Source organism: Ursus americanus, chromosome 23 (genome assembly GCF_024610735.1).
Source record: "Ursus americanus isolate L20-20 chromosome 23, mUrsAme1.1.p, whole genome shotgun sequence".
In the NCBI taxonomy this organism is placed as follows: domain Eukaryota; kingdom Metazoa; phylum Chordata; class Mammalia; order Carnivora; family Ursidae; genus Ursus; species Ursus americanus.
Window position 1 is genome coordinate 9,402,701 of NC_142149.1, and position 21,968 is coordinate 9,424,668.

A 21,968-nucleotide genomic window follows, 5' to 3' on the forward strand; every position below is an offset into this window, starting at 1 on the left:
AGACTGCAGGCAGCAAATCATGGGACTTGTCAGCCTCCATAAGCACGTGAGCCAGTTCCTTATCATAATAAGTTTCATATATACGTATCCTTCTGGTTCTGTTTCTCTGAAGAACCCTGACTAATACAGAGTGAGAATTTACAAGAAAGGAAATAGACAAATACAGATTTTAAATTGCCTTATTATCAGGATTCTATTTGAACCTCTCAAATCAGTGGACAGAATTATGAAAAATGGCTTGAGTACATTTATGGACCCTTCTGGAGGGAAATGGTCGATAGCTTTTATTCTCTAAGTGGTTCATGATATCTCTCTCTTTCATAGTGAGGTCCTTTATTTACCAAATAGAAACATACCTCCTCATCTTATTTAAATTACTAGTAAATGGGTCAGGATTAGATCGTTTTAAGAGAATGTTCCCTGGAGTCACTTAGACATGCATTCAAAATCAAAATCCTCTTTTACACGTTGAACAACTTTGGGTAGGTGTCCAATTTTCCGATGCTCATTTTTCTAATCAAGATGGGAATAACAACAGTGCATGCCCCATAGAGTTGTTGTAGTTTTAAAATGAGAAAACATAGGTAACACTCACTATAGTGCCTGTCATACCGTAAATAAATTTAACCTATTTTATTGAGTGTTATTGTAATTGCTATTTGTTAAGCAAATGAACCAAGAACCATAGACATAATCCAAGAACCATCCCAAACCTGTTGAACCTAAGTAATTCAATTTCAATGACAAAGAGTCGAAAACAAGAGAAACCAAAACCAGGGATTGGCTTGGATAACCTAACAATAATAACTGAACGGGCTAATAAGTAACAATTCAAAACTTTGTTTGTATACTTTTGTTTCTATAAATATATATATATTTCTATAAATTATAATATATGTAATTATAAATGGATATACATTTCTATAAATGGATATACATGTAGCTTCATCTATGTATCATCTATCTACCTATTATCTCTTTCTTTGAGCTAAACTGAATCTCTTTGCCTCTTTTTTTTTAAAGATTTTTATTTTTATTTATTTGACAGAGAGACAGCCAGCCAGATAGGGAACACAAGCAGGGGGAGTGGGAGAGGAAGAAGCAGGCTCATAGCGGAGGAGCCTGATGTGGGGCTCGATCCCATAACTCCAGGATCACGCCCTGAGCCAAAGGCAGACACTTAATGACTGCGCCACCCAGGCGCCCCCGAATCTCTTTGCCTCTTAATCATTGTCACTCCAACTTACTTCTGGGTTCGAGTCCCAAACCAAAGTGCTGACTTTAAAACCATGAAGGAAAATTACGATATAGAGCGTCATGTTCCGGCTCAAATTAAGAAAGGAAGGAAGGAATGATGTAAAAATATACTCCCTTCTTGATGCTTGGTGCTTAGTGATCCCGTACTTTTCCACCCCGCCCTAGCTAGCAGGTAACCAATCTGAGCTCATGCTGCTTTCCATTCCAAGGTCATACACTAGCCCACGGCCTAACTTGCCTTAAGGAAGTTAAGTAATTTAGAGTCAGACTCTGAGGTAGTAATTAATGTGTTCTAGACTCTGTAAGCTCTAGGCTCTGTTATCATATGATTGGTTTTCTGAGTGGCAGGATCCATACTTAATAAAATGAGCTACTGTGTAGCCCCTTTGAAGAAGCTCATAAAACAGTGGGTTTAATTTGTCTGGGAAAATAGAGACTAAAGTATGGTGCAGGTCCCTGATGGAAAATGTGGCTCTGTTATGCAGTGTTCCCACCAAATATCTTGGAAAATGGGCAATGTTAACATTGCTGTCTGGAGTAGCGCCAGAAAGAAACAGTGGATGTTCTCTTGTAAAAACCCTGAAAGCAGCAAGCAACCCATAAACAGTATGCAGACTGAGTCTGAAAATGGACCGTTTTATGTTCCCTAATGGAAGGATAGCTTATTTGTTCATGGATTTATAGCAACAATGTGATGTCATCAAGTGATTTATGGCCAGAAGCATAGCAAGTGTCAGTATACAGTGGTGGGTGGAAACATCCTCTTCTCACCAAGAAGCTGATCCCCACAGGAGGTTGTCTTTGCCTTAGGGCGGGGCTGATTTAGGAAAACCCAAATTATTAGTGTTACTGGAAATGGGATGAGGGGGGTGAAGAATTACTGGAGCCATCTATCTTAGGAAGGAATTTGGGGAATATAAAATTAGTTTATTTAGAACATAAAAATTGTGATTGCAAACCAGATCATCTCTCTAATTCTTGATTCAGCCAGTGACTAGATTTGATCTCCCACAGGAAGGTGGGAATGTTAATTACAAAATCCAACCACACATGTAGTATTTATTTTTGATGAGAAAAAGATACTGACAGTATGATGTGATAATAATGAAATATGACATTTTATTTTAAAATTTATATACATGAAAATTTATTCTTTTGGTATGTAGTTCCACAAAAATTAACAAAAATTTAAAAATCATGTAATTGTCACCAAAAACAATAAATATGATGCCTCCATATATCAAAAAAATTCCCTAATGCTACTTCTTTGTAGTCAACCCTTCTCTACTCAACCCCTTGCAACTACTGATATCTTCTATGTTTAGTTTTGCTTTTCCCAGAAAAACATTTAAATGCAATCATATAATATTAGCTTTTTAGTACTACATAATGTATGCATTTGAGATTCATCCATCCCATTCCACTTGTCAATAGTGCCATCCATGCCATTCTACTTGTCATTTTTTCATTACTGAGTAATATTCCATTGTGTGGATGTAGCTTAGGTTGTTAATCCATTCATGTGTTGAAGGACATTCAGGTTATTTCCAGTTTTTGGTGTTTCAGAGTAAAGCTGTTAAAACCATCCATGTACAGGTTTTTGAATGATCATAAATTTTCATTTCTCTTGATTAAATACTTAGAAGCAGGATTACTGATTCCTATGTAGGTATATGTCTAAGTTCATAAGAAACTGCCAAAATGTTGTGCCATATCATTTTGTACCCACACCAGCAGTGTGTAAGAATTCCAATTATTCTCTATCCTCATTGCACCTGGCAACATCAGGTGTTTGTATTTGTTTTCGTTTCTTGCCATTGTAAAAGTAATGTAGTCATAGCTCTTTGTGGCTTAATTTGAGCTAATCCTGGAGATTTTCTAGGTAGATGGTATGAGCTGTGAAAAGAGAGTTTTATTTCTTCCTTTTTAAATCTGTATTCCTTTTATTTTTTTTTCTTGTGTTATTTCTTTGGCCAGGATTTCCAATATAGTGATGAATAGGAGTAGAAAGCAAGTACATCCTTATCTTGTATCGAATTTTAGGGAGAAAGCATCCAGGTTTTCACAATTGAGTATAATAGCTCATGTTCTTTCTTCCTGTGAATTCCCTTTTTCATGTTCAGGAAGTCCTTTTCTATCCCTAAATTGCTGAGAGTTTTTATCATAAATGAATCTTTAAAGCCTTGTCAAATGCTTTTCTACATCTATTAAGGTAATTAACTTTTTTTGCTTTACTTTTATTCTGCTAATAATGATGAATTACACTGATTGATTTTTGAATGTTGAACTGGCTTTGCATTCCTAAGATAAATTTTATTTGGTGGAGTGAATTATACATTTTAAATATAGTGAATTCAATTCACGGTATTTTATTGAGATTATTTCATCTATGTTCATGAGTATATTGATTTATGGTCTTTGTGCCTTTTTATGTTTTTATCTAGATTTGGCATCAAGGTAATGCTGGCATCATAAAATGTGTTGTACAGCGTTCCCTCCTTTCTCATTTACTGAAAGATATTGTGCAGTATTTGTGTTATTTCTTAATGTTTGAGAGAATTTGGTAGTGAAACCATCTGGGCCTAGAGTTTTCTTTATTGGATGATCTTTAGCTATGGATTCAATTTATTTCCTAGCAATACTATTGTTTTTGTTTAGGCTGCTGTTAAAGAAACAAAACAAAACAGAACAGACTGAGTGGCTTCCAAATAGGCTTCCAAACAACGAAATTAATTTCTCTCAATTCTGACCTTGGCTGGTAAATCCAAGGTCAAGGTGACAGCATGGTGATGGTCTGGTGAGGACCCTCTTCCTAGTTCACAACTGGAGCCTTCTTACTGTGTCCTCACATGGTAGAAGGTGCAAAGAATTGCTGTGGCACCTCTTTTATAAGAGTACTAATCCCATTAATGAGGTCTCCATCCTCATGACCTAATAACCTCCCCGAACCTTACCTACCAGTACCATTACTTTTGGCAGTTAATATTCAACATGTGAATTTTGGGAAGACACAAACATTCAGACCATAGCGGGTATTATTTAGGTAATCTATTTATTTTCCAATACATTTTGATAGCTTATGTCTTTTAAGTGGTTTATTATTTTATGAGACTTAAAGACTCTTGATGGTGGAACACAGTATAATATACTTGGGTAGGGGAAAGGCAGATCCCTCTGTTACTTACAACATCAAATTAGAGAAGGCTGCTGGGCAGGGCCACGCAAAGACTTGTACCTGCGGTGTAGGGTGACAGCAGACTGGAGCTGTAAGGGTCAGCTTATGTATGCCCATTAGAGCAGAATCAGGTTGGTTTCCTGGGCTCCCTGGATTGGCTAATTTGAACGACTTCATGGGATACGGGTTGTAGTTCTCACTGGTTGTTGGTATCTAGCTCTGGGGTGATTAAGACAGGTGAACAGTAGTTGAGAGTGTGAGAACCTCATAAGGAGGTGATTGGAGTGTGGACTCCATTGGCTGCAGGAAAGGGAATTGACCAGCCTCTAACCAAGGCCTCAAACTGGGTCAAGACAGCATTTTATTTTAAAATATATCGCTTCACTTAATCTATTTAAATTTGTAGGCATAGTTGGCAGCATTCTTTTATTATCTTTTCAGCATCTTCTATAGAAAAAAAGTCTATAGTATTGTCCCATCTTTGATTCTTAGTTTTTAAATTTGTGTCTCTTTTCTTCTATTTCCTGATGGTTTTGGCTAGAGTTTTATTACTTTTATTAATATATGTATTTTTAAATTCAGCTTTTCCTTTCACTGATTTTTCTCACTTATTTTTCTGTTTTAAAATGAAAAAAAAAAAAACCACTTACCTCTTCTTTATTATTTCCTTCCTTCTGCTTGTTTGGTTTTGATTTGCTCTTCTCTTTTCTAGTTTCTTAAGATGGTAACTTAGCTTTTTTATTTAAACTTTTTTCCCTAATGTAAATGAAGAAAAATATTCATGGATCCTCGTTACTTTTTTTTTAATACAAAATTATATTACCTAGGTAATTTTGAACAATATTTAGCTTCTACCCCATAAAGAGAGAGGCTGCATTTAAACGATGCCTCATTTAACAGATACTTAGGCAAGAGAAAATGAATGGAAAAAGCCAAATTCCAGCAAGTAGGAGGGGATACCACACCAAAAAAGGAATCACGTATACCAAAGCTACAGCAGCCTTGGCTATCTGGAATCCCATGGCTATCTGGAATCCTACGGCCCCACCACGAGCTAGGAGATACTGCTTTGGAACCACTGAGCAAAGTTGATTCTGAGACTCCTGCATAACCCAAAGGACTGGGAGGAATGTAACCCCTATGAAATGGAAACAGACAAAAGTTCATCCACTCGCACAGGTTGGGACAGGAAATTTGCTGTCTGTCTGGACCTGGGTAGGGAAAAATTCTCCCATGAGAAATTAAAATTATGCCTGCTAATAAAATAAAGATGCTTGCTCTAAAAAGTATAGTCTATTAATAAAAAATAAATTTTCCCAATATCATATGTCATTAGGGAATTTTAAATTAAAACGAAACCACTACTACGCACCTGTTAGAATAGCTAACATTTAACACTCTAACAGCACCCAATGCTGCAGGTACTGCAGAACAAGAGTAATGCCCATTCACTCCTGGTGAGAATAAAAATGGTGCAGACACTTTGGGAGACAGTTTGGTGGCGTCTTATAAAACCAAACATACTCACCGTGGGATGCAGCCATCACCCTCCTTGGTATTTACCCAAGTGAGTTGAAAACTGATGTCCACACAAAAGCCTGCATACAAATGTTTATAGCAGCTTTATTTGTAATTGCCCTAAACTGGAAACAACACAGTAGGTGAAGAGATAAACAAGCTGTGGTACAGCTATACAGTGGAACGTTCTTTATCCATAAAAATAAATGGACTATTGAGCTGCAAAAACACATGGAGGAACCTTAAATGCATGTTGCTAAGTGAAAGAAGCCACTCTGAGTAGCCTACATATACAGGATCCCAACTACATGACATTTTGGAAAGGGCGAAACAATGGGAACAGTGAGGGGATGAGTGGTTGCCAGGGATTCTGGGGGAGGGAGGAGAGGGATGAGTAAGGGAGGCACAGGTAAACGTGTTCAGCACGAAAATGTAACGGTGCATACCTATCATTATGCATCTGTCAAAACCCATAGAACTGTACAAAACAAGGAGTGAAACTTGATGCAAACTGTGGATTATAATAAATGACTATGTTATCAATACTGGTTCACTAATTGTAACAAAGGGTCACACTGGTGTCAAATTTTAAAAATAAAGAAAACTGCATATAGGGTTGGGATGGGGCATACATGGAACTCTACATACAATCTGCTCAATTATTCTATAAATCTAAAACTGTACTAAAAATAAAGTCTGTTGATGCTTTTAAATTTAAGAGTAGGCAATTAAGAATAAAAACATAATGAACACATTGAAAAGAATTAGGGGAGTAAAATGGGCTTAGGTAGATAAAAGTCAAGAAAGAGAAAAATAGGTAAAGAGAAAAGGCACAATATGATGGCTTAAAGATCTGCAAGTATATCAGCAAACACATTACCTGCAAACAAAACAGCTGTTCTGTGAAAGGACCAATTTTAAAACTAGAATAATAAAATGACCTAGTGCTTTGAAGGATTGTCTTTAAATATCCTGTTATAGAAAGGTAGGAAATAAAGATATGGAGAAAACCGTGACTGGGAAATAACAAGCAAAAGGAAGCGGATATATCACTATCAATATTGGAAATTAGATTTTTGGGTAAGAGGAGAGTCATGACTTAGTGATAAAGGAGCCATTTACTGGGAACACAGAACAACATTAAATCTATATGTATCTGACAATACAGGCCTAAATGTATAAAGCAATCATTGACGGAAGACCAAGGAGAAATTTAATTTGCAATAATGCATGCCTTTCTGTAAGAGTAATTAAATAAATCAGGCAAAAAGTAGATGATGGGAATTCTTGGTGGCTCAGTCAGTGAAGTGTCTGCCTACAGCTCAGGTCATGATCCCAGGGTCCTGGAATTGAGCCCCACGTCGGGGTCTGTGCTAGATAGGGAGTCTGCTTCTTCCTCTCCCTCTGCCCACCCTCACTCCTACTCTCTCTCTCTCTCCCCTCTCTCTCTCTCAAATAAATAAATAAAATCTTTAAAAAAAGATGGTGGAGTTCAATATTATAAATAATTAGTTTGATTGCCTGTACTACACTTGATCTTAGCCAAAAGACCAAGAAGTGATTGGTTTCATTGCTTGTAGAACAAAACACAATTTCGAGAACAAATAGAATGTTTATACAAATTGACTATATACTATGTTATAAATATCTGCATGTCAGTTTCATTCAGATCAATTTTTTAGTTGTAAAGTCCATACACTAGAAAGAGAATAATAGATTTAAAAATAGATTTGAGAAACTAGAAGACATGTTTTTAAGTAATTTATGGTTCAGATATGAAATTACATTGATTACAATAAATACACTAAAGAAAATTTAAGAAATCAACAAGGATTGGTTAAGATGTTGGCGAGACCTTCTCCCACTGCTGATTGGGATAGAAACTGGTAGAGCACTTTGTGGAATGAATAGGCAATATATAATAAAGGTGAAGATACCCTCTAAGCCAACAAAACCACATTTAGGTTCATACACACAGCAAGTTTCATTCATGTGTAAGAGGACACCATAGTTTTTAAGCATTATTTCTAATAGCAAAAAATACAAAACAATGAAATTTAGTTTATTAATTAATGAACACATAAATAATTGTGTACTTATAAAATGGAGAAGTATCGATTGTCAAAATTAATGAATTACCTAGATCAAGTTTAGTTTTTTAGACCTTGTAGGCTAAGGTGTAAATTGAGGATATTATATAGGTACTTATATAGTATGAGAAAACACACACACACACACACCCATTTCCACGTTTTTTTGATGAAATTCAAAATAATAAAAATTAAGTATTTTATTTTGTAATACAGATCTACTAATGAGAAAAAAATATGGGGCTAAAATTTCATCGAATTGAGGTTTAAAGTTAATGTTTCCTGTCATCGAACTGATTGCAAATGTTCATTTGAAAAAAAAAAAAAAAACACAACTTTTTTAGTCTGAAGGCTGCACAGAAACGGGTGCTGGATCAGATCTTGGCCCTGGGCCATCTTAGAGCCTGGCGTCGGGCTCCCTGCTCAGTGAGGAGCCTGATTCTCCCTCTGCCCGCCACTCCCCCTGCTTGTGTGCGCTCTCTCTCTCTGTGTCAAATAACTAACTAATTAAAAAAATAAATCTTAAAAAAAAAAAAAAAACTTCCTGCACTAACCCAATGGGGAGACAGTGCTTTAAGAGCTGTCTCCCTGTTTCCTTACTTGTAACAAGTAACAAAAAGTTACTTGCTTTCAACACTTCCTTGGGTTGCTTTCAATTTGATGCACCCCAAGGGGGAAACCCCTTGAGTTTGGTTACGATACCCCTACCAATATTACATTTTAGGATTATTCCCCAATACGTTTTTATTTATTTCACATACAAGCGTGTTTGTGTATTGTTGACAAAGACAGTATTAAATACATTCGAAATAAATTTTTTAGGTGTATGAGTAATATAAATCTTTTCGTATTAACAGCATTCATAAAAATCTTTTTGTTCTTACTAATCAATCAAACACATTATTTGTAGTGTAGCTAGTATTCGTATATTTACTAATATATATTTATATATATTAGTATTATATATAGTATTATATATATAATAGTAAATATTCGTATATTTACTAATATATACGAATACTAGCTACACTACAAATAATGTGTTTAATAAGAGCAAGATGATGGTGTCTGCTGCCACTTCTGACCTGTTCTGTCTGCACATATGCTCTGTGTCATTCCTGCTAATAAGGGGATTCAGTGCCTCTATGGAAGGACAGCGTCTTCAATTTCCATCCTCTTCTCTCCTAAATCAGTACATAATTTCAGCAGTTGTTTCTGTTCTTTCTTTCTTTCTTTTAAAAAGATTTATTTACTTATTTTAGAGAGATTGAGAGAGAGCATATGCGTGCATCTATGAGAACTGGAGGGGAGGGGCAGAGGGAGAGGGAAAGAGAGAATCCTTATGCAGAACAGGGAGCCCCATATAGGGTTCGATCCTAGAACCCTGAGCTCATGACCTGAACGGAAATCAAGAGTCCAACTCTTAACCAACTGAGCTGCCCAGGAGCCCTTGTTTCTGTTCTTTCTGAGGTGGTGTTTTCTTCCCCGTACTTGTGTTGCGTTGTATCAAACAGCATACAAACATTCTATCATGTTTCCTATCTGAAAACCAAAACAAAAGCATCCCAGGACTCCAATAGCTCACTATCTCTGCTCTGGGGGAAAGATTTTTGCCACCCCAAAACATGTCTCTTTGGCGTAACTTTTACCTTGAGCTCATTTTTTTAAAGAAAGCGCAGATACAGAATGTGCTCGAAAAACCAAATAGAAATTACCCTTTTGTAAGAGACAGTTACATTTCTAAGGGAAATTACCATTTGTAAGAGTATTTCTCTCTGTGCACCTGGAAGAGAAAAATGACTAAATCTCTAAAAACTTATCAGTGGAGAAGACCAAGAAATTAAGTCTACACAACATCCTCAATATTGTTTACCGTGCTTTTCCTGATAACCTCCCATATTCCATCCTCCCTCCCACCCTGCCCCCATCTCTTTCTTTTGTCTTTGTCTGGAGATGGTATTTAAGGTAGTGTATTGGGCCACTTTTTGAAAATTACTCAGTTTTCCTGGGTATCTTCAATGTATACAAGAGATTTACATGCTATTTAACGTCTATTGGTTTTTCTCTTGTTAATCCATCTTTTATTACAAAAGGTCTCAGCCAAGAACCTAGAAGGGTAAAAGGAAACTTATTTTTCCTCCTCTGTATCCCACCTTATAGCAAATTTCTTTGAAAATATTTCCTATACACTCCCTTTAGGGCCTCCTTCACCTCAAACACTGCCCACTGAAATAGCTCTTTCCAAGGTCACCAGTGACTTCACAGATTTAAATCCATTAGCTAATTCTTAAATACTTGACCATTCTCTCCTCCTTGGGTGACCGTTCCCTCCTCCTTGACACACCATCTTCACCTGACCCTAGGGAAGCACTGTCTCGCTTCCAAGCTTACCTTCTGACCCTATGTTTACTTTGTTGTTTCATTCTGTTCTCTCAAGACTTCTGAATGACAGTGTACAATCCATCATCCAGGCAGGGGTCGTATGCATGTAGTTGATCTCAGGCACGCTGATGGCTTTGCATCCAAATGCTGATGACTTATAAGTTTCCATCTCAAGCCTGGTCCTCTCTACTGAACTCCAGATAGTTCTAGAAACACTGACTTGACACCCCTACCTCTATGTCTATGAGGCATCTCAGATTTAACAGGTCCCAAACAAACTCCATATTCCTCCCCTTCATGGCTTCTCCCTCATTTGTCACCATATCTGTAAATGACAGCTGTAACCTTCCCTTTGTTCCGTCTTAAAGCCATGGAGACAAATTAACTTCTTTTTACTTCACAAACCATATCTAATTCATCAATAAATCTTTTTGACTCTACCTTCAAAACATTCTATTTCTGAAATCTGAGCAGTCCCCTTACCATCACTGCTGCCACTCTGGTCCTTGCCATCATCATCGCCACCCCCACACTGTATTACTGAAGTACCCTTCTAGGGATTGTCCTTATTACCCCACAGAGTCTCTTGGTCACACAGTATTTAGTACTTAGTACTTCTACTGTCAGAAGGTAAATAGGACTGTACCTCTCCTTTGCTCAAAATAGTTCTTGCAGATCCTTGAACATACCAAGAGCATTCCTTGCCCTGCCCTTTGTTTGGGGTGCTCTTCCGCATAGTGTCTCCACGGGTAGCTCCTTCATTTCCTTCATGTCTCTGCTCCTTGAGCCCCTACTGACAGTACATACCTCTCCACCCATAGCATTCCTTACTCCCCTTACTCTGCAAATCATCACCCCCTACCCAATGTAAGCACTTGTGTGTGTATATTTTTTAAGTTATGCACTTGTTTACTGTTTATCTACCACCACCAGAATATAACCTCTCTGACTCAGGGACTAATGCATTTTGTCGACAGTTGTGTCCTCAGAATCTGGAATGACAGACCAGTTGATAGAAAGAGCCTGGCAGATTATTTTCTTTTTGAAAGTGAATGAAGAGCAAAAGAGTGCCTGACTAAATAGATTGGTTCTGATTAGCTTCTTATTGTTTTTGACTTGTAGTATGCCTGTGATGGCTAATTTTATGTGTCAACTTTGCCTGAACTATGGTGTCCAGATGTTCAGTCAAGCACCAGTCTAGATGTTACCGTGAAGGGTTTTGGTTTGTTTTTTTGATGTGGTTAATGTTTAAATCAGTAGATTTTGAGTGATGCAGCTTTTCCTCCATAATGTGAGTAGACATCATCCAATCAGTCGAAGATGTTAAGACAAAAGACTGAGGTGCCTCGAGGAAGAAGGAGTACAGCCTCCAGACTGCCTTTAGACTCCACAGTTGCAGCATAACTTTTTTCTGGGTCTCCAGCCTGCTGGTCTACCCTAAAGATTTCAGCCTTACCAGCCTCCATCATGTGAGCCAATTCCTTAAAAGCTCTCTCTTTTTGTCTACATACGTATATGTATGTATACACACGTATACACGCACTCATAGACACACACACATCCTCTTGATTTTATTTCTCTGGAGAACACTGATCAATACAATGCCTGCTGGAAGCCTTTTTCTCAGAGTAAAAGCAGCTATAGCTCTATCATTTTTCTTTTGTAGAATCCTACCTTCATTAGTAAATGTAATTGTAGTAGAGGTGATAGCAATTGGCCTTACCTCGTTCTATGTTCTAGGCACTGTTCTAAGATATTTACATATGTTAACTCATTTAATGCCTTCTATAAGCAGTGAGGAATATGCCCTTATCTGATTTTGAATAAGGAAACAGCGCCCCAGAGATGTAAACTGTTCCAGTGTTCAAGTCACACAGTTAATAAGTGGCGACGGTAGAGGAGGGATTCACAGCAAGATAGTCTATCTGTGGCTTCTTCGTAGAAACCATCTAGGCCGTGTGTCCATTTTATGAGTGTTGGGGTAGTTAAAAGCAGACATTGTAACCTGTCGAGCCATCTATTTAAATATATTTAACTGCATATTTTCACAATGCCTTGCAATTATCTGAAAGAAAGAGGACAATGACACTTGCACTGTCGAACCCACACCCTTGCCTTAGGACATGTTTTGGACTGCACAGGACACGTGACCATCTGCTACACACCCATACCAATCTATGTATTATAACCATAAGTGACACATGACATGGGGAGACACCTATATACAGCTGCATATTAAGTACTAGCACACACTGATTCCTTCATTTGCAAACAAAATGCAGGCATGAAGACACAGTGGATTGTGCTGCTCGCCGCCAGGCCCCCCTTGGAAGATTCCAGCTGTGACCTTGGGGTTCCCTTTCTTCCTAACAGTGCACAGGGGTTTGAAAGATAGAGCAAAATGTGAAAATTACAATTCTGCATGTGAGGATTCAGTTTGACAGACGGATTCTAAACAGTTAACAAAAATGTGAAACAGTTTCACGTTACAGAGCAACACTACTGTGGCCTTTTCCTGGGTAAAAAGTGGCCACAGAGTTCCTGAACCTCGCCAGCAGACACAGTCTACTAGGGAAGGAAGATTTCTACATGTTGCAACACCTATTTATTTTTTTTTCTATACTCTTCTTCAAAAAATACATAATTTTGCAGTCAGATTTGAAACTAGGAATATGTCACTTTCCTCTATGCTTTTTAGTTTATTGTGAGTAAATAATGGTCACACTGGGTTATTTTTACTATATACTCCATCCCTTAAAATAAAATAAAATAAAATAAAATAAAATAAAATAAAATAAAATAAAATAAAAAGTAAAATAAAATGAACCAAAATGAGATTGTGAACATTTTACTAAATTTACTTAAATTACTCTGCAGATCATTTTAAAGATTACATATATATATATTGGCATAGTTTTTGGTAGTTTCAGCATTGTATTAGTGACAGTTTTAATATTTAAATGCTCAAAGTAAACTAACTAGACACTAATAACTCCCCCCACCCCAAGTATTATATATAAATACACTAATGGCTCTTAAAACTTAACATAGTATGGAAATGTATTGTGTTCTTCACAGAGTCAAATACTCAAAGAAAATATGGACAAGAGGAGTATACAACAACAGCCCAATATATTGCCAATGCTCAAACATTAAAATTAAAACAGTCATATTTTCTTTCTCACAACCCCAACTCTGTTTGACACCTATTACCGTGACCGTTTTTTAAAACCGCGTGACTGGAATGGGCTCACATTTCTCACACCTTTATCTACTTCAGGGCAGGTGTGAAGGAAAGACTAGAAGACAAGTGTGTGGCTAAAACCAAACTCAATTTTGAATGTCAATTTTGAGAAGGGGAAATAGTGCAAAAATGAAGCTGATTCATTAAATTGAAACCACCTTTCCCCTTCCAATTAGAAACATCTCCTTCCCTCAACCTCTTTCAAAAGTTACCTGCTGTATTGCATGGATATAGGGTGCAGTTGCAAAGAGTAAAGCAACATAGAACAAAGCATTAAAGCAAGAACATCACGGATTCAGTAGGAATTTTAATGCTTTGTTGTAGGAAAATAACTACAGGATACTCAAGACAGATAGCAAAAGGTTAATAAGCTTCCCCTTTCTCCTACTTTTAAAGATAGACAGAATCCACTGGGTATTATATAAGATTGATGAATCACTGACCTCTACCTCTGAAACTAATAATACATTAATTAATAAGTGTTAATGTTAATAATGTTAATTAATTAAATTCAGATAAAAATTTAAAAAAATAAAGATAGACAGAAACTACCCATAAATCAATCACAGTTGACACTTGGACAACACAGGTTTGAACTACGCAGGTCCACTTATAAGCAAGTTTTTTTGAATAAATACAGGAGGGTACTATAAATATATTTTCTCTTCTTTACGATGTTCTTTTTTCTTTTCTTTTCTTTTCTTTTAAAGAAGGAGGCGGGGGGAGGGCAGAGGGAGAGAGAGAAGCTCAAGCAGTCTCCATACCCAGTATGGAGCCCTACATGGGGCTTGATCTCACAACCCTGAGATCATGACCTGAGCCAAAATCAAGAGTTGGATGCTTAACCGACTAAGCCAACCAGGCACCTCTTCCTTACAATTTTCTTTTTTTGTTCCTTTTTTTTTTTTTTTAAGATTTTATTTATTTATTTGACGGAGATAGAGACAGCCAGCGAGAGAGGGAACACAAGCAGGGGGAGTGGGAGAGGAAGAAGCAGGCTTCCAGTGGAGAAGCCTGATGTGGGGCTCGATCCCAGAACGCCAGGATCACGCCCTGAGCCGAAGGCAGACGCTTAATGACTGCGCCACCCAGGCACCCCACAATTTTCTTAATAACATTTTCTTTTCTCTAGCTTCCTTTATGTAAGAATACATACATAATAACATACAAAATACATACATAATAACATACAAAATACATACATAATAACATACAAAATACATACATAATAACATACAAAATACATACATAATAACATACAAAATAAGTGTTAATCGATTGTTTATCAGTAAGGCTTCCAGACAACTGTAGGCAATCAGTAGTTAAGTTTTGGGGGGGTCAAATACCATACATGGATTTTCAACTGTGTGGGGCAGGGAGCGTGTCAATGTCCCTAACCCCTGCTTAGTTTAAGGGTCAACTGTATTTTCATTTTGTTTTCAGATTTCACAGAATCAGTGAAAGTACATATAAGAACATGACTCATATGAAATTGTGTGTTTAAGGTGCATAATTAAAGAAACCTTTCTTCCTTCAACAGTTCTACATATTGTATTTAAACTAAGTTGCAAAGATACTAAATGCTGAAAAAACTCCCAAGAGCGAATATTACACAAATAATAACCATAAAATATTTTTTTAAATGTTTTTTGTGTTTAGCATAAGATATATATTACCAGAAGCTTACAGTGTGGGCTTTCTCACCTCTTGACATTTACTCTAAAATTTGCTGATTTCTGTATGAGCTAGGTCTTAAAATGATTTAATGACTTATTTTATGTCCAAGAATCACATACGTCATTCTTGAGTTATCACAAATCAGTGCATTTCTGTTATAAAGAGGCTTTAGGACACGTCGTACTTGAGGTAGAAGCTTCCCTAAATAATACCAAAAGGACAGGTACAAAATTAACCAGTCACATGTGGTTTATATGATAAACCAATCATATAAATATTTGAATATTTTTAAACATTAATATACTCAACAAGCATTTGAAATTGCTAAGTTATTTCAAAATTTTGATACGTTGACACAATGAACACTTTAAATAATTGCATATCCATTATACATTTCAATTATTTTCCCCCAGTACCAAAAGCAAGGTACATATGCATGACTCTTCCCGTCTTCATGGGAGTACAGGGCTCATGAACAGCTCTGAAAGAAGGGATTAAAATCGGACTCGTGTGGGGAATTAATAGGGCCATCATTATTTGGACAGGAGAAAGAGACAGTTATTTAAAGCGTTATTCAAAGAGGAAAAATAAACTATTTTGTTGTTGTTTACAACTTTAAAAATAAGTAACCTATACCATAACCATGTTAATGCTAGGCTTGTTACCAGGACACATTGTGTGTGTATTTGTGTGTGTGTGTGTGTGTGTGTGTGTGTGTGTAAGAATTCAGTCTTTCATCTACCAAGCATATAATCTGCCTCAGATCATGGATACGGACCAATTTACCACTGAAAGTGGTACTTGTCCCCTTGGTCCAGAGAAGGTGTGAAGTGGAAGGTTCTGGAAAATTTCTTTTGACAGAAGCCTGAGTATAACATATTCAGTGCTGGCTGGCAATGTGGATCGCAGTGCTCCTCATGGTATAGTTCTGGCATTGGGATTTTAAGAGAGAGTCAACACCCTCACTCAGAAACAAGAATAAGTGAAAATTATATAAAATTGTCACGTTCTGTATTGCAGTTTCATGTAAAAGCATCTGAAACCTTGTAAAACTCTTACATTTTTTCCCCTACGCAGCAGCAGTTTACTTGTAGAAAGAGACCTTGGTTATGTTCTAATACATTTTGAAAACTGCAAATCTGGGTGAATAATAGAAACCACAGCATGGTGGCCCCAGGGGCTACAGCAGTACTGGGGCTTAGTCGTCCTTATTAAGGAAACCGATACCTTGGCCTTTTAATCGTTTTATATCTTTTACTTCGATTTTCTGAGAAATAGATGTATTGATATGGAAGCCAGCTAGCTGAAGGATTCAGCTGTCGCTTATTTCCTTGGGGCCAAAGGAAATGCCGAAGATGACAGGACGTTTTAAAAGGAGCTGTTAGGTGGTTCCGAAGGCGCATTTCGCTTTCCATCAGCTGGCTGATACCAAGCTGGTGATAATAAGAGGTCTGTAGAGGAACATAAATGTCGGTTCTGCGCCTGCCTGTAACCTGAGGAAATGGATGAAAACGCAGCACACGCATCCACACAATTTAAACTCGGTAAAGGAGCTTTGGACGGACTCCCTTGGTTTGTGGTTTCAGGATCCAGTGTACCCGACCAGTGAATGTTTCTTTGTGGGTGTTCAAACCAGCAGAGGCTTATCTGCAGACTCACATCCCCACCCTGTGGCTCTGTTGGACCCAGGATGCTGGGTTAGAAAGAGCCTCTTACCCATGACTCGGAGCCCTATTTCAACATGTGTCCCTTAGAGCAGCGTGTTCCGTCGGTACCAGAAAAGGGGCTTTCTTATTTAATTTAAATTCTGTAACGAAAAATCCTATTTCTTTCTAAACCTAGTAATTCCCCTAAATTATTCCTGAAACCATCCTGGAAATGTAAAAATAAGTCGTCCTACCCTAAACGGCCAAGCCTCACTAATGTGCATCCAACAGTAAGAATTTGTCCAAATGAGAAAAAATTCAGATTTAATTTTGCAATATTAACTTTTGCTTTCTCACTGAAGGAAACTGATGGCGTGATAAAGCTAGAAACTGAAGCAAGTACCAAAGATACAGTAAAATAAGAGAATGAAAGGAGAAAAATAGGACTTAGAGAATATTGCTGTAAACCTTAAACTCAAGTTTGGTTCTTTACTTCAAATCTGCCTCTAATATCATTCATTTATTCCAAACACTTACAGCCGAACCTACGACTAACATTTTAATCATCAGAGTTCAAATTAATAACATTTATTTTAGTTTGATGTTTCCTATTACTTTTCATTTAGAGGGAAGGTTTTTAGAGACTAACCAATTGCAGTGTGATTTAATTTCCAGAGCTCACTGATTTAATGCATCCCTTTAAGTGCCATTTGGTTAGGCTACCTGTTGAACCATCTGTATCCCTTCAGTGTTTATCTAGGAATGTCTCCTCCATTATCCTGGAAACTAGGAATGTCTCCTCCATTATCCTGGAAACTAGGAATGTCTCCTCCATTATCCTGGAAACTAGGAATGTCTCCTCCATTATCCTGGAAACTAGGAATGTCTCCTCCATTATCCTGACTTGGATCCGGAAGTAAAGAGCTTTACACCATATTTTCTGATGAAGTCTTACACCCCTAAAATGATGTCCTGTTCCACAAATCTCCTACAGCTCCCCAAGTTACCCTGACCCTGTCTGATGACAGTCATGAACAAGGTGATATTAGTAAAAACTGATACACAGAGGAAGTTGATGTGTTTAACAAGAATCTCTTATACTCTGCACCATGAGAGGCACCTTCCTTTTTTTTAATTTTATTTCAAATCCTTATGAATATAAGCAAAATTTAAATTCTAGATAAGCACTAAAACATATAGTATTTGACTTCTTCTCCCTTTCTTTTCCTTCTCTTTTCTTCTGTTACCTCTTGGCCATTTCACTGCTCATTAGCACTGTTGACTGAACCTTAACCAGAGGGAAGGGCAAGAGAAGGAAACTCAACCAGGCAATTTCGGCTCCTGCTATTGTAGCCTTAGGAAAAAGTGGAGGGAGGGTTGCTGTACCAAGGTGAAAAGAAGGTTCCAGAACCTATAATAGAGGTGGTGTATCTTTAGATTCCTTCCTACCAATATGTCTTCCTGAATAAGAAACAAGTTAGAGGCGCCTGGGTGGCTCAGTTGGTTAAGCGTCTGACTTTGGCTCAGGTCAGGATCTCAGGGTCTTAGGATCGAGCCCCTCGTTAGGCTCCAGCTCAGTGGGGAAGCTGCTTCTTCTTCTTTCTCTCCCTCTGCCCCTCCACCCCGCTTGTGCTCTCTCTCTCTCAAGTAAATAAAATCTTTTTTTTTTTTTTAAGAAACAAGTTATACTCACATAAGCACATACACATGTGACTTTCATTCTGAGATAAATAGGAAGCTTTGTTGGTTGGTTTGTCAATTTTATGAATGATCCATGGAAGACACAATCTAACATTTATTGAATGTTAGGAATTCCCATATATGTTCTCAAATTTGCATAAACCTCTCCATTGCCTTAATCTTCACTACTACTCAATAAGGGAAATGCCACCATACTCCAGAGTTTTCTTTCTCACTTACAAGACATCCTTGAGACCTCTCTCCTTTCCATGTCCCTACCCCACTGTATTGAGTCCATAATCAAGACTTACTGGTTTTTACCTTCTAAATATCTGTCACAGGTATCTACTTCTTTCCAAATTCCTCACCGTGACCCTAGGCTAAAACTACCATTTGCCTTCTCAGTAACCAATCAACCTCCTAACTCTCTCCCACCATGTGGACTTTCAAATCTAGAGGCTGGGACCACGTTTGCTTTTGCCCCTCAGGATCTAGTATAGGACCTGGTATTTAGTAGGGGAAAGAAAGTGGCAGTAGCTATTGCTAATACATTAAAAAAATATAAGTAGAGGAGATAATTATACTTTTAACACTATAATTTCTTTATTTACTAACAAAAACAACACACACAGCCCACAAACACTTATTTTTCTATACACAGACGGTGTGGAATGTCACGTAAGGACCACACTGGACAGGACCACAGATCCTGAGGCCACTGGTTCCAGATATTACCACTAAGCATTACCTCCAGCCTCATTAAAAAAAAAAATCCCGTTCATCCAATGAGCTTTGCCCAAAACTATTAAACTGACCTAAAATGAACAGAAACAGGAATCTTTGGTTCCAGCAACAGGTCTCTATACTGTGTGGTGGATGACTGGCACCCATTGTTTGGGACCAGCCAGTTCTGAGAGCTAAGAGCATTTCCACCACGCATACTGTGCAATCTTAGACAAGTCATTTCAGCTCTCTGAGATTTGCTTATTCTTTTGTCCTGTTAGAATAAGACACATAACTTCCAAGGATGTTGTGAGGGTTGAAGACAATATTTATAAAGTGCCAAGCACAGTGGCTAGCATAGAAAAGATGCCCAAGAAATTTTAGTTTGAATTTTCAAATAACAATCTCTTTAAGCTATAAAATAATTTTTGCTGATCTTCCTGGCCAAAAAAAAAAAAAAAAAAAAAAAGGTGCTGTTATAGCACATTTTTAGCGCTTCCAAAGGCCATTTGCAACTATTCAAAAATCTGCTTAGATACTACCAAAAAGTTGGCAGCACAGCTGTGATTAGTCCCATTTTTTAAAATAAAGAGCTAGAGACCCGGGTAGTTGTATGACTCGTACAAGGTCATAGAGTCAGTTAGCAATGAAACTTGGAAGAGGGCCTAGACTTTAGGATTTCTAATCTGTTTCTATCTGCCTCCCCTGCCCCCTCCCACCATGGTAAGAACTTATTTCATAGAGGTTCAGATTGTGGGTGTGACTTGTCCGACGTACCAAGGCTTTTTCGACCTGTCAATAATAAGAATATTTTAAGTTATGAGAACTATTGTACTATTTCATTACCTGGTGAGTCCAGCTTTTCTGTTTGAAGCTCTGCTTGACCCCATGTTTGTTTATTCCCTTACTCATTAAAAGTTGTAAAGCCAAGATTGTAGCAAAGCATGATGAAGAGATGCAGAGATGGTGTGCCGTGGTGTCAGAGACTCTCCTTCCTTACGTTGTAGCCAAGGATAAACCTGCTAAAATGCCCGGCAGCCAAGGGGGGGGGGAAGACCACCATTAGAGGTGCCCCCTCCCAACGGAATCACATGATATTACATACCTCCAAGAGATGGGAGGTAAGCCCAAGGTTGTGATAAAATAATTTGCCTTATACCAACTGCCCAACCCTGTTACCGCAGAAGATCAAATGGAAAGAATCTCAAAACAGAACAGAACAAACCAAAGAAAGAAAAGAAGAGAAAAGAAAAGAAAAAAGAACAACAAGAAAGAGTTAGATAGAAATGAGATCCGGAAAATATTTCTGGGTGGTAGCATGTTGAAGTCCAGATGGAAATTTAGCATTAATTTGGCTAACGCTATTTTAGTCACAGCACATTTTCAACTATTTATTTTTGTACAGAGCCTCTCCTAGTAAGGTGGGTATCGAATGGAAATTTTTTTTCTAAGGTGGCATTTCAAATAATAACAATAATAATAAAATCCTGGATCAGGAGCAATTTTTCCATTAGATACATAAAGAAGCACAGCAGGGACCTTGAATGGGCCTATATTTTTTGCTAATTTAATCTGTGCATATAAATGACATCTTTCCATGTCTTTTTTAAAGAAGGCTTGTTTTTCCATCGCTTTCAATGATTGGCTCTAACTTCGAGATGCTTGTTTCTTTAGTGTTGATACCCAGCTACGAATGCAGTGCTCCTTATGTATACCGGGGGAGAAGGAGAGCGGAGTATGAGAGAGGAGGATTTTATCCATGCCACGGTTCCGTATATAGAAAATTGATTTTCCAACCATACCAAATGATAAAGTCCATCTTTGATATATTCCTGTCTCGCTGCTTTCCAGGTCTTAAGGCATCTGATCCCAGGTCAGCTCCCCTTGGAGAGTAATTCAGAACACAGTCCCTTCCCTTCGGAGATCCCATGCCACGGGGCATGGGTATGTTGTTTTTGGCTGGGACAGACCTTATGAAAGAAATTATTCTGCCGCCTCACTGACAGAGTTGGGCATGGGGTACTGAGAAATGGAGCCTCTCCCAGTGGCCCTTTGCCTGGAATTTGTCCTAAAAGCATGAAACTGAGCAGGATTTGTAGCAGACAGATGTGGATAATATATGCACCACCTTTCCATTCCGGTGTCTGTTTGCATGAGAATGAAAAACTGCAGGGTTTGAGATGTGGCCTTAGGTGATGGTGAAGCCGTGAACTCTCACAGAGACCGGGTTTCAGGTCTGATTGGGAAGGTTCCTGGGGGCGGATCCCTCCGCCAAATCAGAAAGAAACCCCCGTGGTGCCGTGTCTGCTGGGGCGAGTTTTCTGAGGGGCTAAAACCTTAAAGATTTTGAGTAGCCCATGATAAGAAGATGTGATGTAAGCAGAGACAGCCGCTCCACCCAGCAGGGGGCCCCCACAGTTGCTTGCCCTAAAACGTTACCTGAAAACTGGGGCTCCTTAGCAGGCCACTGGCATTTACTCAAAACCCTCTCTCTGCCATGTAGTTCTAAAATGAGGGAGAAATAACTGGGTCAGCGTCTTAACCTAGAATTATTGAAGCGTCCAAGAGTTTGTTAC

The 21,968-nt window shown here is 38.0% G+C and overlaps 1 pseudogene; it reads right to left on the minus strand.

Annotated features, from left to right (window-relative positions):
• Positions 1-7,430: 7,430 nt before the first annotated feature.
• On the minus strand, positions 7,431-7,512 carry LOC148107927 (U2 spliceosomal RNA; annotated as a pseudogene).
• Between the last annotated feature and the right edge of the window lie 14,456 nt (positions 7,513-21,968).